This window comes from Castor canadensis, chromosome 1, assembly GCF_047511655.1.
Source record: "Castor canadensis chromosome 1, mCasCan1.hap1v2, whole genome shotgun sequence".
Classification (NCBI taxonomy): Eukaryota; Metazoa; Chordata; class Mammalia; order Rodentia; family Castoridae; genus Castor; species Castor canadensis.
The window spans coordinates 73,950,371-73,965,018 of record NC_133386.1 but is presented as its reverse complement, the minus strand read 5'-3'; the positions used below and the strand labels follow the sequence as shown (position 1 = coordinate 73,965,018).

General features: G+C 36.5%; 1 long non-coding RNA gene across 1 annotated transcript in view; it reads left to right on the top strand.

Moving 5' to 3' along the window:
- The window catches only part of LOC141420767 (uncharacterized), a 186,811-nt gene that overhangs the window by 147,002 nt on the left and 25,161 nt on the right, over positions 1-14,648 (top strand). Inside the window, exon 4 of the long non-coding RNA XR_012445377.1 lies at positions 9,622-9,730. This is a non-coding gene — a long non-coding RNA (uncharacterized lncRNA). The remainder of the gene's footprint in view (positions 1-9,621; positions 9,731-14,648) is intronic.

Below are 14,648 nucleotides of genomic sequence, written 5' to 3'. Positions count from 1 at the left end.
GGGGTCATTTAGAAACATTTACAGAAGCTGAACCTAGGGCCTATGCCAGAAAGAGAAAATGAAAGTGTAAGCCAGCACATTGTCGTTGGAATGAAGATAAAGGGAGGCATTTATGAATTAAACAGGACAGGGTAGATAACACATTTAATATAGGAGTGAGGAAGAAGCAGGAACCAAAGGTGGCTTCCAGATATTTTATTTTTCCATAAAGATAATAGCAGGTGGAGATGTGAAGATATGAAAAATGAGTAATCAATTTCCTGTGAATGCAAATAAGTTCAGTTTTGGAAAGAATGAGTTTGATGCATTCATAAAGGAGAGAGAGAGAGAGAGAGAGAGAGAGAGAGAGAGAGAGAGAGAGAGAGAGAGAGAAACTATAGGCATTTGAAAATACTGAATAGGAAGAATGACAATTATAACAATAACAACAAAATAATATCAATTTATCCAACTTGTGCTGTGCCAGACACAGTCTCTTGTTAGCATTATTTCATTTAGCTCTTTTAAAGTTCCTGCAAATTAAGTATCATCTTTATTTTATAGATGCAAATATAAGCAGTCATAAGGCTAGTGGATGAGCTGGGATTCCAGTCAAATTTGCCTGGCTTGAGAACTTGTGTTCTCAGCTCTTCCCTCCTTCTGATACCACTGCATGCATGTTGGGAAGCTGCAGCTGGATTAAGCCAGGCAGTGCCCCATGGAAGAGGGCTATTGATTCAAGCCTGCAATCCTAGCTACTTAAGAGGCAGAGTTGGGAGGATCAAGAATTGTTGAGGCAGGAAGTTCACAAGACCCTTTATGCCTGTCGTCCCAGTTACATAGGGAAATACAAATAGGATGATTATGAGCCAGACCAGCCTAGGCATAAAATGAGACTCTATCCCAAAAATGACCAATGCAAAAAGGGCTGGCAGAGGCCTTGAGTTCAACTCCCAGTACTACCAAAACAAAACTTCCTAGAGGCTAGGTATAGAGGATCCAAGTTCAGTAGTATGACAAATTAGAAGAGTGACAAACAGAAACTCATTAACTTTTGTTTTATCACTAGATTTTTCTATCCATGAAATATAGTCTTCTCTCTTCATGCTCCCAGACAAGATAGTCACAATAAAAACTTTCTGGAAGTTACTGCTGGCAAGCAAATAACTAGAAATTATAATTGTACTTTGAGGATGTGTATTGAGTATCCAGATTTGTGGTTTTCCCACTTAAATATATGTGTCTACAATCTACCAGTTACCAGGTGACTTTTAAAGAGCCAGGGAAGAGTCTGAGAAGAAAAAGAATAAGTTTTATGATTAAGCAATTAAATTCAATAGAATTATTGAAGGCACATAAACATGATCCTTTTGGCATCAGACACATTTATAGGATTTAAGGTGTGAGTCATCAGTGGCTGAAAAGCCAAGATCAATCAATCAGAATATGAGTAACTATGTAAGGAAAATAAGTGGGTACCAGGCTGAGTGCAACTACAGTGTAAAGAAGGGAGGAAGGTGAACACTGTGAGGTGCAAAGTATCAGGCATTGAGGGAATTGACAAGAAAAGTCAAGAAAACAAAGGCTAAGATAATGCAGTGGTATTTCTACATAGACAAAAGGGAATCATGACAACTAAAATAAAAAAAATCTGTAAGCAGGAATGAGAATCATAATTTTTTTTTGGCCATAGTTGGGGTTGAACTCAGGGACTTGAGCCACTCCATCAGTCCTTTTTGTGTTGGTTGTTTTTTTTTGTTTTTGAGATAGGGTTCCACTTTATGCCTGGGACAGCGCGGACTGTGATCCTTCCATTTATGCTTCCTTGTGTAGCTGGGATGACTTGCACACCTCTGTGCCCAGCCTTTGGTTGAGATGGGGTCTTGTGAACTTTTTGGCTCAGACTGGGATCCTTCTGATCTCTGCCTTTCAAGCAGTTAGAAATGCCAGCTTGAGCTGTAGCACTTGACTAAGAATCTTACTTCTTAGTCAAGATTTACATTCCAAGAAAACTGGAAGAAGTTGGAGTTTCGGTCTGACTTTGAGACTTAACAGGGGCCCCCAGTCTCCTGAGTAAATTGTTGCAGCTCTGCCAAGAGAAAACCCTCACTTTTTAGTCATTTTTCTCATACCGAATAACATGAAGCCTAAAGATATTCATATAAATGTCAATGTTGTCAAAAATAACTTAAAAGATGGGAATACCTTTGTGATTTTTGTGTTTTGATGAATCTGTTGTTAAGAATGTTCCTTAAAGAATATCGCAACTTTCAAAGTTCTGCATCAAGAATGATTTTAAAAATTGACTCACTTTTAGGGAAGAAGAATTCATAAGAGACCTCATGAAAATTTAGGTTTTTATATCATTATAGTTAGCTGAGAAATAAAAAGTTATAAAACTATATGACCTACAGCTTTGATGGGTAATCACTAGTTTCTTTTCTGGGATTTCCATTTTAACAGCCTAATCTTTCATAAGAAATGTATTTAGTGAAGCAGAAGACACTTTAGCACAGAGAGGTCACTTTGATTGAATAGGTGTTTTTATTTTAATTCAGCAAGCAAATTAAGGTTGGGTTTCTAGCTATCTCACTACAAAGCAGGTATGATATATTATGTGTGAGAGCTGTGCTTCTTTTAAAAAGGGTGTTCCTCCTATAAAGCCCAGTTAAAAATGTAGTTTCTTTTCTTTGAAAAAAAATTTTTATTAGGATACATTCATTGTACAGGGGGGATTCATTGCAATAGTTTCAAATAGGCTTATATTGTACATTGGTTAGATTGCTCCCACCATCTCTTCGCCAAAGCCCCCTCCCCCTTAAAAATTGCAAGAGGTTTCATTGCTCTATTTCATATAAGTATCTGAAGTCCATCAACCATGTTTCTTCACCTTAAATTTCTGTTCACCCTCCCTCCTCCCCACACTGTACCAGTTTTATAGTCCTGTCTTTCGTAATTAATTTCTAAGTCAGTGTTCAAAGCGGGCTTCTCAATGTATACCCACTGTGATTATTCTTTACTTTGGACCATTCAACCCCTTCCATTACTGTGCCTTGCCTTTCCCTCCTACCTCCCTTTTTAAAAAATTTTATTTCTTTTATTCAGATGTGCATACAATATTTGGGTCATTTCTCCCCCCCTTCCTCCCCCACTCCCTTTCCCCTGTCCCTCCCTCTCCCCCACTACCCCCTCGATACCCGGCAGAAACTATTTTGCCCTTATCTCTAATTTTGTTGTAGAGAGAGTATAAGCAATAATAGGAAGGAACAAGGGGTTTTTGCTGGTTGAGATAAGGATAGCTATACAGGGCATTGACTCACATTGATTTCCTGTGCATGTGTGTTACCTTCTAGGTTAATTCTTCTTGATCTAATCTTTTCTCTAGTTCCTGGTCCCCTTCTCCTATTGGCTTCTGTTGCTTTAAAGTTCTAGTTCCTTTAAAGTTTTTAGTTCCTTTGTATTGAGGACATGAAATGCTATCTTGTTTTTTTTTTTTTGCTACCTCCTGTATTTTGACAGTTTTCAATACGTAATGTTATGTCTATATTTTCTTTGCTTGACCTTTATATTTATTTAATAACTAAAATAGAATTCTATAACTAAATGATTATAACACATTTCAAACAACTTTGAACTTTAATTATGAATATTAAAATATTTTACGGACAGGTATTTACATAGCTATAGGAGTCATTTACTTAACTGGAAACTTGGATCATTTTGTGATTTTGGATGTTGTCCTCAAGTTTCAGTTTGTGCATCAATCAGGGCCCAAGTTAGAGAAGCAACCAGCACGGTAATTAGAAAAAGTTTTAATATAAATAATTATTATTATTACTGGGAATAAATAGTAAGGGGTAAAAATAAGCAGCTTTCACTGTGCAAATAGAGGTAGCAGGGTTGAGGGAGAGTACAGAGGAAAAGAACACATGTGGAGGAAGATTCTCCCCTCCCCAATGGCATCATGACTGAGGGTCAGACCCCTTCGGAGAGGGTAAAACTGAGCTCTACCAGATGGTGGAGATGCTCACCGAGGCCCACAGCTGAGGGAGAAATGTCCCTGGAAGAGCATCTGCAAAAACCTAAACGTAGCTTAACATCTTAGTCTTGTAAATGTTGGACCACTCATACTTCCATAATAAACTTATAACTTTTGGGGAGGTAGCTTACCTAGTGCAAAATAATGGGGACAATGTCTGACATTTTGTTAAACTGTACATAGAATGTTCCATGTATTTTCCACTTAAAACTCACAAGTCTATATACTTCGATATGTGATCTCCCACCATTTCCTAAGGATTGAGGCCAAATTCCTCACAATGACTTATGTACATACATGTTTCAGAACATGATTTTAAGATATTTCTCTAGACTCATTTCTCATCAGTTCTTATGTTTCAGTTTGTAAGAACTATTGCAAACACTCTTCTCATTAATCCCCATTTTGCTTCCTTGTTAAAATATTCTGTTCTTTCAGTAAAACAGGACTTGGTGTCTATAGTGTGTGCAAAACATACTTGGCCAGCAAGACATTCTGTAGCATGCCTTAAACTTCTGCTTCTATTAGTTGAGTTGTATGCTTCCAAAGAATCAGGTATGTGTGCATGTGTGTGTGCGTTTCCAAATCTGTTTTTTTCAATTAAACTTATTATAATTGCGTGATTTAACAAAAGAGAATGTAAAACATTGTGATATTAGTAAGAAAAGAGAATTGTATGTAAGAAATAAAATTGAGAATTTCTGCTACTAGCAATGTGTCAAACAAACAAAACAATTTGAAAAATCCTTCTAAGATCTTGTATATATACTAGATAAAAAGCAATAAAATTCTTAGAAGTTTGTAAGGAAATGGAAAGCTCCAGGTCCCAGGAATAAAGAGGAACTGTAAATCAAAGAAGTGTGACTCTTAGCTAATGCTAAGCCTTCCCTGGAGGTTGGGGCAGGAAGACTTTAATGACTACAAGGGAGAGGAAATGAGAGCTGGTCCTACAAAGGCAGATGGTTTGAATGAGAACTCTTCTTATAGATTTTGAAGGTCTGTACATTCTGTGAAAAGGTAAACTAAAACATAATGCTCATACCAACAGATGGGGGATGATATGAAAGTTTACCTGTCTGTGAATGAAGAAAAAGGAAGGAAAATCTGTGAGAACCTTAAACCCAACTCTTGAAATTGTAATTAGCTATGTGATCTGGGCACCCTCCACCCAATAAATTCAATAAAAATTGCTGTGAGCTGATGACATCCTTTAGGTACTATACAGAAGCAAGTACAAAACTACTTTGGGAGAATGTGCCTTCACCCCTGAGTATTCAACAGAGCAAAACTTGCTGAAGATTAAATCCAGGACTGCAAATGAGGAAATATACCGTGAATGAGCCACCCGATGCAATAAACAGGAGAAATAACTCCCAAAATTTTCCAATAATAGAAAACTACAATGTTGAAATAAGTACCTTAAAAATAATAAAAATGTAAAACAAAGCATTGAAATAATAAAAAATACAATGAAAAGGCCAGACATGTTTGCAAATGAATGAACTAGAGTTCCTAGAAATGACTACTATAGTCACAGGGGCTGGGAAACAATGGATGAGTTGTGAGGGAAATGCTTAGTTCAGTTTAATGTATTTGCTTTGCTTCCACTACAGCCATGTTGGCTACAGCCAGTGGTCACCTCTGGCTTCCTCTGCCCTTTTCATATGCTTCATATAATATGAACACCGCAGAGATAAAGATTATTCCTAACAGAATATGCTACTGAAGTTTTAAAAGCTTGGTGTTTTCTTAGCCCTTGGGACCCAGACATCACAAGTTATATGAAAATAAACTTTCTAGAACTCATAGAGTCCTGCAGCATAGCATGCCCATTACTGGTACCATTGTAATGCTAAGACTTTAATCAACAAAGACACTGGTTTGACTACAATAGGGACACTGCTGATGAAGAGTTTGACCTGTGCTGTGTTCAACTTAGCTCTGCAATATGGAGAAGACATTGAAGCTCTGGATGCTACATCTCTTTCTTCTGGAGTATTGCTACTTGGAGAAATTTTTGAGAAAGGACTCCAGCTGTTTCATGGATGCTTCAGGAATTCTTGTGCAATACAGGATTGAAGCAAGTGGTTTTTCTTCAAAGCATACATAGCATTCCATTAAAAAAGTTTACCATAAATCTATGGTACTGAATAAATCATCAAATGTCAACTTATTATTCTCAAAGGACATCCACTGAGAAATGGAATGTAAATCACACAGTTAGTTGGGGAAAGAAATTTCAACTAGAAAAAATAAAAGAGAAATTTAGAAATATTGAGGGTAGAATAAGAATCTAAGATAGGTCTAGTAAGAGTTCCAGAAAGAGAAAAGAGGGAGAATAGAGAAGAGGCAATACTTAAAGATGTAATGGCTGAAAATTTCTCATTACTGATATAAGAACATGATTTGGAAGCAGGATGAATACAAGACAGAATAAATACAATACAAATAAATCCAGAAGCAGGCACATTATAATGAAACTACACAACAAAGAAAACGAGTTTTTATGAGGAAACCAGAGAGAAGTCAGTTTATGAAGGGAACAGACCACTAAACAGACAACAGATTTTTTTGATATCAACAACTGAAGCCTGCAACCTGAAGGCTGATATACAAAATGCTGAAAGAAAATAATTATGATTCAACATTATCAGGCTAAATGATCCTTCAAGAATGAGAATACAATGGAGAAATTTTCAGAAAAACAACATGGAGTCTAGAATTCACAGAGCATCCCTACAAGAATTTATAAAGAGTATACTTCAGCAAGAAATTAAACTCAAAGGAAGGAGAAGGAAACAAAAAGCAGTGGTGACCCAAGAAATTGGTTAAATATGAATAAATATAAACAATGACTGAATAAAACAGTAATAATGATATCGAAAGTAAATTGAAGGGTGATGTAAAAGCAAGATGGAATTTACACACTGAACAAAAAAATCATGTAAGAGTGAAGGAAATATCAGGTTAAAATATTCTAAGTTGTTTGACATGTTTGGGAGGAGTGAAGAACTATTGATTCATTTTATAATTTGCTAAGTCCAATATACATTAAACAATGGAGTGGAACCATTAAAAATAGCCACAGATGGTATTGCTTCCAAATCTATATAAAGAATAAAGCAATCAATTAGACAAAAGTTAGGAAAAGTGAAAAAAGGAAATATATCAAAAGTTTGTTTAATAGAAATTTCAAAATAATTGGGTAGTGATATAAAAATATCTTAATACTACAAAATGCAAATTTACTAATTAGCAGACAATATTGGATTAGATTTTTTAAAAATCCAGCTATGAGTTAATTAAAAGATATTCACCTAAAATTGACACAGAAGAACTAAAATAAAGGATAGAAATTATATGCCATTCTATGCAAAATTAAAACGCTGTTTAAGAATTAAAAGCATTATTACACTGTGATTAGAAAGAACACTTTACTAGGAAAATGGGTCAGTTCAGGACTTATATGTACCCAACATGTAAAAATGTGGGGATGAGAGGAAGCTCTGTAACTATTTTTTGAAGCTAATAAAATTTTAATAATAAAATTGGAAAAGAATAGTATGTGAATAGGAAAATATAGGTTACTCTCTCTTTTGAACAGAGATGAATATCAAATATAGTTATCTTGTGAATAAAAGAAATATTTACTATGTAAATTTCCTATAATATTAAGGGAGATCAACCATTTACTACCACAATATTTGCAAAAAATTTCTTGAAAAATGTCAATCACTATTCATGGTAAAAACCTCTTAACAAACTAGAAGAGAACAAAACTTCTTTAATATGTGAAAGACATCTAATAAAACTGTGTAGTGAATATCATATCTAAATGAGAATAATTCTGGGTAGGAAGGAAGCAAAAATATTTTCTATTCTTGCTGCTAATTAGCAGTGCTAGACATCCCAGTCAGCACAGTAAGAAAAGAAAAGGATTAATTGGCATGTGTAATTGTTTCTGAATTATATATGTTGGTATATAGACAATACAAAATTGGACAAATCATTAGTTAGTCAAGATATACCACTCTGTTTTTCAATAATATCAAAACATCAAAAGTCCTTTTATGTAAGAAAGAAATAATGATAAAAGTTGTGTAAAACTTTTATAAAATTTTTTTTATTAAAAGATAAAAAGAAAAACCAAATAAATGGAGAATTGTTTTGTTTCTAGATAAATACATTTATTATAAATTCTCCAATTAATGTTTGTATTCAACATATTAAAATAAAATAAAGATATAAGCAGGTTTTTTTGAGAACTTAACAGTCTGATTCAGAAACTCACAGAAGAGTAACTAGAAGATTTTGAAGATGAATAACTAGGGAAAATGATTTGCCTGCTGTCAAGGCTGTCATAAAACTCAAGTGATGAAAAGAGTGATATTGAGGTACTGATAGACAAATCAGACCATTAGTCCTAGAAAACAAATCAAGTATATATGTGAGTCTAATTATTAACATTAGCAGTATACAAATAAGTGAGAAAGGTTAATTCTTTTTAAAATGGTGCTAGAACAACCAAATAACTACATGAAGAAATCATCCTTATTTATTGTTATTTCATATGCTTGTGTGTGCACCACACGTTAAAGACCAAGTTGAGAAAAGCATGTGGCAAACACTTTAAGAAGAACAAGCAGAAGAACTTTGTAAGTTTAATGAAAGAAGGAGTTTATTGAACAATACACAAAAGATACAAGCAAAAATGATGGTTGAAACTGTGTTAAAATTTAAAACACTTAAAAAGACAGCCCATTGTCTAGAAGGTTTTTTCAATGCACATGAAAATATTTGTACAACACATAAAGAGGTCTTATAACCCAATAAGAAAAAGCCAAAAACATAACTATGAGAAACCTGGAGAAAAGATATGAGCATGGAATTCACAGGGTGAACCTTACTGGGTCAATAAAAATGCAAGAAACATCCCACTTCACCAGTCATTCAAGACATTTTAATTAAAATGCTATACTGCTATGATATTAGTGAAGTTAGAAAGAGTAAAAAGTCTAACTCCAATTGTTAGTGAGGCTGTAGGAATAGAGTTGGGGGATAAGTAAGATGGCTATTTCAATGAACTATTTGGCAATATTAAGTAATATCAGCATCAAACCCGAGGACCATGCCATTCTACCTCTGTGTGCACTAGGGTCATTGTTTTGCGCATGCCTGGCATTGTGCAATGACTAGCCTTCCATTTTTTTTGGCAGTACTAGAGTTTGAATTCAGGGCCTCACACTTGCTAGGTAGGTGCTCTACCACTTGAGCCACTCTGCCAGCAATGGATAGCCTTTCAAATCACAGAGTAACTCTCACAAATATGCACAGAGACCATTCTGGAAAATGGAGAAAACTAGGCAGATAGGGCTCAGGTGAATTAGAAGTTGTCTGTCTGGTCTAATCCTATTTTTAAGAAGTTGAAATTGAAAATTATAGACATATTTTATACGATATGTCTCCTATCAGAAAACACATTGTAGAAAAATATTTGTTCTGCTTTATAATAAAAGACTAAAGAAAGACTATACATTGATATGTTTATGAAAGAGTGTAAAATTCTGAACAAAATGAAATGCATCTTCCCCTTATTTTACCAGGTAGTTGCATTCCTGGAAAATTAAAAGAGATTCCTGAATTTTATTACTGTGCCAAGACCAAAAGAAACCAGAACATAATCTTTGTGGTTTATAAAGATTAACTAGTCAGGTAAGTATAATTTTTTTTTTTTGAAATAGAGTGTCACTATATAACCCAGGTTGGCCTTCAACTCATGACCCTCCCGAGTGCTGGGATTACAGGCACATGCCACAATGCCTGGTTATAAACGTATTTTTTACCTTCTAAGTGCCTGGCATGACATTTGGCGTTTGGTTGTTTCATGAAAAGCAGGGCAATTTTTTGTGTGAGGAACTGACCCTGGATCAGGATGGTTGGCTTTCCTGACCTCTACCTACAAAACACCAGTTACAGAGACAACAGTAAAGGACCCTATGGGATGAGAATACTGTTCATTGGAGACACAGCAAGAATGTTTCTGCATCCTTGAAATGCATGTGACCACTGTACTGCTTACAGTACTGTATAGCAATGAGCTTTGCCCATAGCTCTTCCCTTCTCCTGACCATGGTTTCCCAGAGGATGAGGATCACATACTATTTTATGTATCCAGAGCCCAGAAATGCTCAATAAATGTTTGTTGTGTGAAAAACAATTCAATAAAATCTAACTGTTTAGGTTGAGTTTCTAGCATATCACTTAACTGCTTGCTGCTTGTCCTCCTGTTGACCTTCCCAATGAAAGCTTCTATCTATAAAAGACTGGAAAGAGAGAGCCCTTTAGCAGAAGTTAGCTTCCTTTTTTTTTTTTACTTTCTTAAGTCTATTGTGTGCGACTGGCATCTTGGATCAGTTCCTATTAACTAAATGTCTTCATCTATAGAGAAATTAGGGTGAAGAGCATCAAGCTCCTGTAAGGGAATATGTAAATACGTTCTGCCAACATTGAAGAGATACTGGAAGACTTGAATTCTGTGTGCATTTAAACTCCTCTCTACAGTAGGCACTCAATTTTCCCCCTTCATCTTTGGTTGTATCTTTGTGTGGTAGCTCTGTTTTTGCCAATTCTGGCTCAGCCTTCATCACAAGATACACCCTGTGGGTCTAGATGAGACTTCATGTGCTAAGGTACATGGATTGATGGGATGGCCTTATGAACTGAAATAAGATTTTTCACAATCTGTAAATCATAAGTGGCATTAATGGAACTGAAAAAGAAATCAAAGGGATTTGTGAACAGATTTATAAATTTCCTTCTTTCTGCATTTTAATTATACTGGCATTTTAATTGCATTGTAATTGCACTTTAATTGCATGTATTTGTATAAATTAAAAAATAATTAGAGTTCTGTGGCACTATGGGAAATTAATTTATGCATATAGACCTTTAAAGATATACACATGGAAGACAATTTGATAGTTTTCACCATGTTAAGCATGTTAACAGGTTCTCAATTCAAATTCTAGCGATTAAGAGCAATGTACCTTCTTGCCCTTCTTTCTCTGGTTGAGAAAGGAAGGCAGAGATGGAGCATGAATGGAAGGTATTACTTGGTATGCAGGAGACTTCCAGATTGGAACATCCTTTAAATATTAAACAACAAAATACGAAAGTATATATTTTGTAGTTTAGTCCTGCGAAGTTTCTGGGCTCCGATTGCACGTGGGTGGGAAGGACAGAAGATGAGTCACTAAATTAGGATGACAGAACCAATGAATTTTTAAAAGTATTCCTGGCATGGGTTATCATGACAAAGCATATGCACAATGTAGGGGCCATTCATTGAATACACATTTATTGAACGCCTACTGGGTGTCTGGCACCTCCAAGATATGGCCCCACCCTGTTTCCTAGCTCATTTACCCAAAAGCTACTTGAATTTTCTAGCCTCTACTTTTATCTCCTTGGTCAATTGTGGATTGGGCTTGTCTATCTCCCAGGTCTTTGCTACTTCAGAATATGCCCCTCCCTTTATCTACCCAATATCCCAGACAGTGTTTAGTTGCTTAAAAATTACATTTTTATCTCTTTTGGAAAGGAGAAAGCTAAGCAGCTTAGTTACTAAGAGTTTACTAAGAGTGTAGTCCCTTGCCTTAAGATTATGGTGCTCAGTGTAAGTAAACTTCTGTCCTGTCCAGTCTCAGGGCCTTGCTGGAGCTCTTCTGTCTGCCTACCCCTCTGGACACTCCTCCTCCTACACATGGCATTCATTCAATCCCTCCAAACTGCCCTGTGTGGAATTGATGCTTCCCTTTCTTTTGCTACTATAACACATTCTATATCCTACTGTTTTATAACACTTAGGTTAGACTTATATCCTGTTAACTCCTAGAGGTCAGGGACCTATTTTATTTATGAACCACCTGGAGAACCCAAATATAAGACTTGGTGTCCTAGATAAAATGTCAGTCTGGAATTTAAAAGTCAAATATTTTGAGCGGTAGGGGTGTGTGTATGTGTGTGACTGTGTGTGTGTGTGTGTGACTGTGTGTGTGACTGTGTGTGTGTGTATGTGTGTGTGTATGTGTGTGTGTGATTGTGTGTGTGTGTGTACTGTGTGTGTGACTGTGTATGTGTGTGTGACTGTGTATGTGTGTGTGTGTATGTGTGTGACTGTGTGTGTGTGTGTGTGTGTGACTGTGTGTGTGTGTCTCTGTGTATGAATTACAAGCCCCTATTAGAATACTTAAGGTTTTTGGTTTTTTTCAATTGCACAAAAACACAAGTCAGTCAACATTCTCAGGAGAATTTGTAGGCTGTGCTCTGGGCCATGGCTGGATTCCCTGGCCTTGTTATTTTGTGGGATGCTGTTTATACTAGGAAGCTTACAACTTGCTGTGCAGCCAGGCAGTGTTCCAGGCTTTGGAAACATGGCCTTCTCCAAGAGGCAGAGTATGGGAAAAGAAATTGAGGGGAGCTTTATCTTCTCTGGGAATTGTCTCTGAGTGTGTCATGGAGAGAGGAAATTCCAAGGACTACTTCCCAGTTAAGCCAGCTGAATCTTATCACAGGAATCTTTTGTCCTTTGCAAACATCTGGTCAGAGCAGGGTGATTCTAGGCTTCTGCCAATTATACCTTGGACTAAGTAAGCCTTATTCAAGCTTTATCTAGACACAATTCCATCCCTGTCTCTAGAAACTACAGTGTTTACTCTGGTCTACACCATACATGAGTTAAGGAATGCTAGCTGCTGTTACAAATAGACCCCACAATGTCTAATATCCTAAACGCAGTAGAAGTTTATGTCTTGCTAAGATGGCCATTCAAAGCAGAGGTTTCTGGTTGGTAAGTGTCTCTTCTTGAAGTGATTCTGGGTCATGCTTCTTCCATCCTGTGGTCCTATTAACCCCTAATGTATGATGTCCTCTGCACTCTGGGAAAGAGGGAGGAAAGGCACAATAATTAATTAAAAGCCTTGTTCTGGAAGGGATACACATCATTTCTGCTCACAACTTATAGGTTAATGAAAGCAGACATGTACAGCAGGGCTGTTACCCTGCTGAGAGTGGTCCTTGTTTGGGCAGCTGCTTTCAAGAGACAATTCACAACTCTGTACCATAAAGGGAAGATTATAAATTTAGGGGCATAGTTAGTCATATGGGTTTCTTTGCCACTTTTCTTGGGCAACACCATTTGTCATCTAATCACCCAGGGGCCCATTTGCATCACATGGTTTTCTGCATTCTCAGCATGTCATTCACCTCCCTACTGTTGAACCACTGAAGCAACTCTTGCTACCCAAGAGATAATTGGTAAGCATCCTAAGCACAGTCCCTACTCTGTTGACACTGGTCTTGGGCAGTCATGGGAGGCATGCTGACCTTTCTAACAGGTATTCAACAGCAAGATATGGGAAGGCCTGGCTATGGACCTGTAGGTGCAGGCCACTCTCACACCATATCCTCACAAGGAACACAGCTTGTGTGGTGTCTTTGGCTCTCTCATGTCTTGGGTGGAAGGGTAAGATATACTTTCTAATGAATTCCATATTACAAGCTTATTGGCTTGGCAGAAAGCCTCTGCTTGTCTCCTCCAATTATAACTCCCAGCTGTGGGCCTCTTGGTTCTGTAGCTTTCTTAAGTAGACTTCCTCAACTCTGGGTGTATGTGAAAATGGTCCTGGGGTCCCTGGTCCTGCTCTCTCAATCCATGGTCCCTTTAGGTATCCTCTTTAACAACTGTTGGACCTCACAACTTGTGGACTATCTGGAAGTTAAAAAGATGCTTTATTTGATTAAATTTTAGAGTTCTCTTGAAAAAGGAGAAGTATTATATGTTATATAAAGCAATTCATAGAATTTTCCTGAACAAGTGTTAGGTGCTATGTAGGCAGAGCAATTAGGCAAGAAGAAGGAATAAAAGGAATACAAATAGGTAAAGAAACTGTCAAAATATCCCTATTTGCAGATGACATGATCCTATACCTTAAAGACCCAAAAAACTCTACTCAGAAGCTTCTAGACATCATCAATAGCTATAGCAAGGTAGCAGGATATAAAATCAACATAGAAAAATCATTAGCATTTCTATACACTAACAATGAGCAAACGGGAAAAGAATGTATGAAAACAATTCCATTTACAATAGCCTCAAAACAAATCAAATACCTAGGTGTAAACCTAACAAAAGATGTGAAAGACCTCTACAAGGAAAACTATACACTTCTGAAGAAAGAGATTGAGGAAGACTATAGAAAGTGGAGAGATCTCCCATGCTCATGGATTGGGACAATCAACATAGTAAAAATGTCGATACTCCCCAAAGTAATCTACATGTTTAATGCAATTCCCATCAAAATTCCAATGACATTCATTAAAGAGATTGAAAAATCTACTGAAATTTATATGGAAACACAAGAGGCCACGAATAGCCAAGGCAATACTCAGTCAAAAGAACAATGCAGGAGGTATCACAATACCTGACTTCAAACTATATTACAAAGCAATAACAATAAAAACAGCATGGTACTGGCACAAAAACAGACATGAAGACCAGTGGAACAGAATAGAGGACCCAGATATGAAGCTACACAACTATAACCAACTTATCTTTGACAAAGGAGCTAAA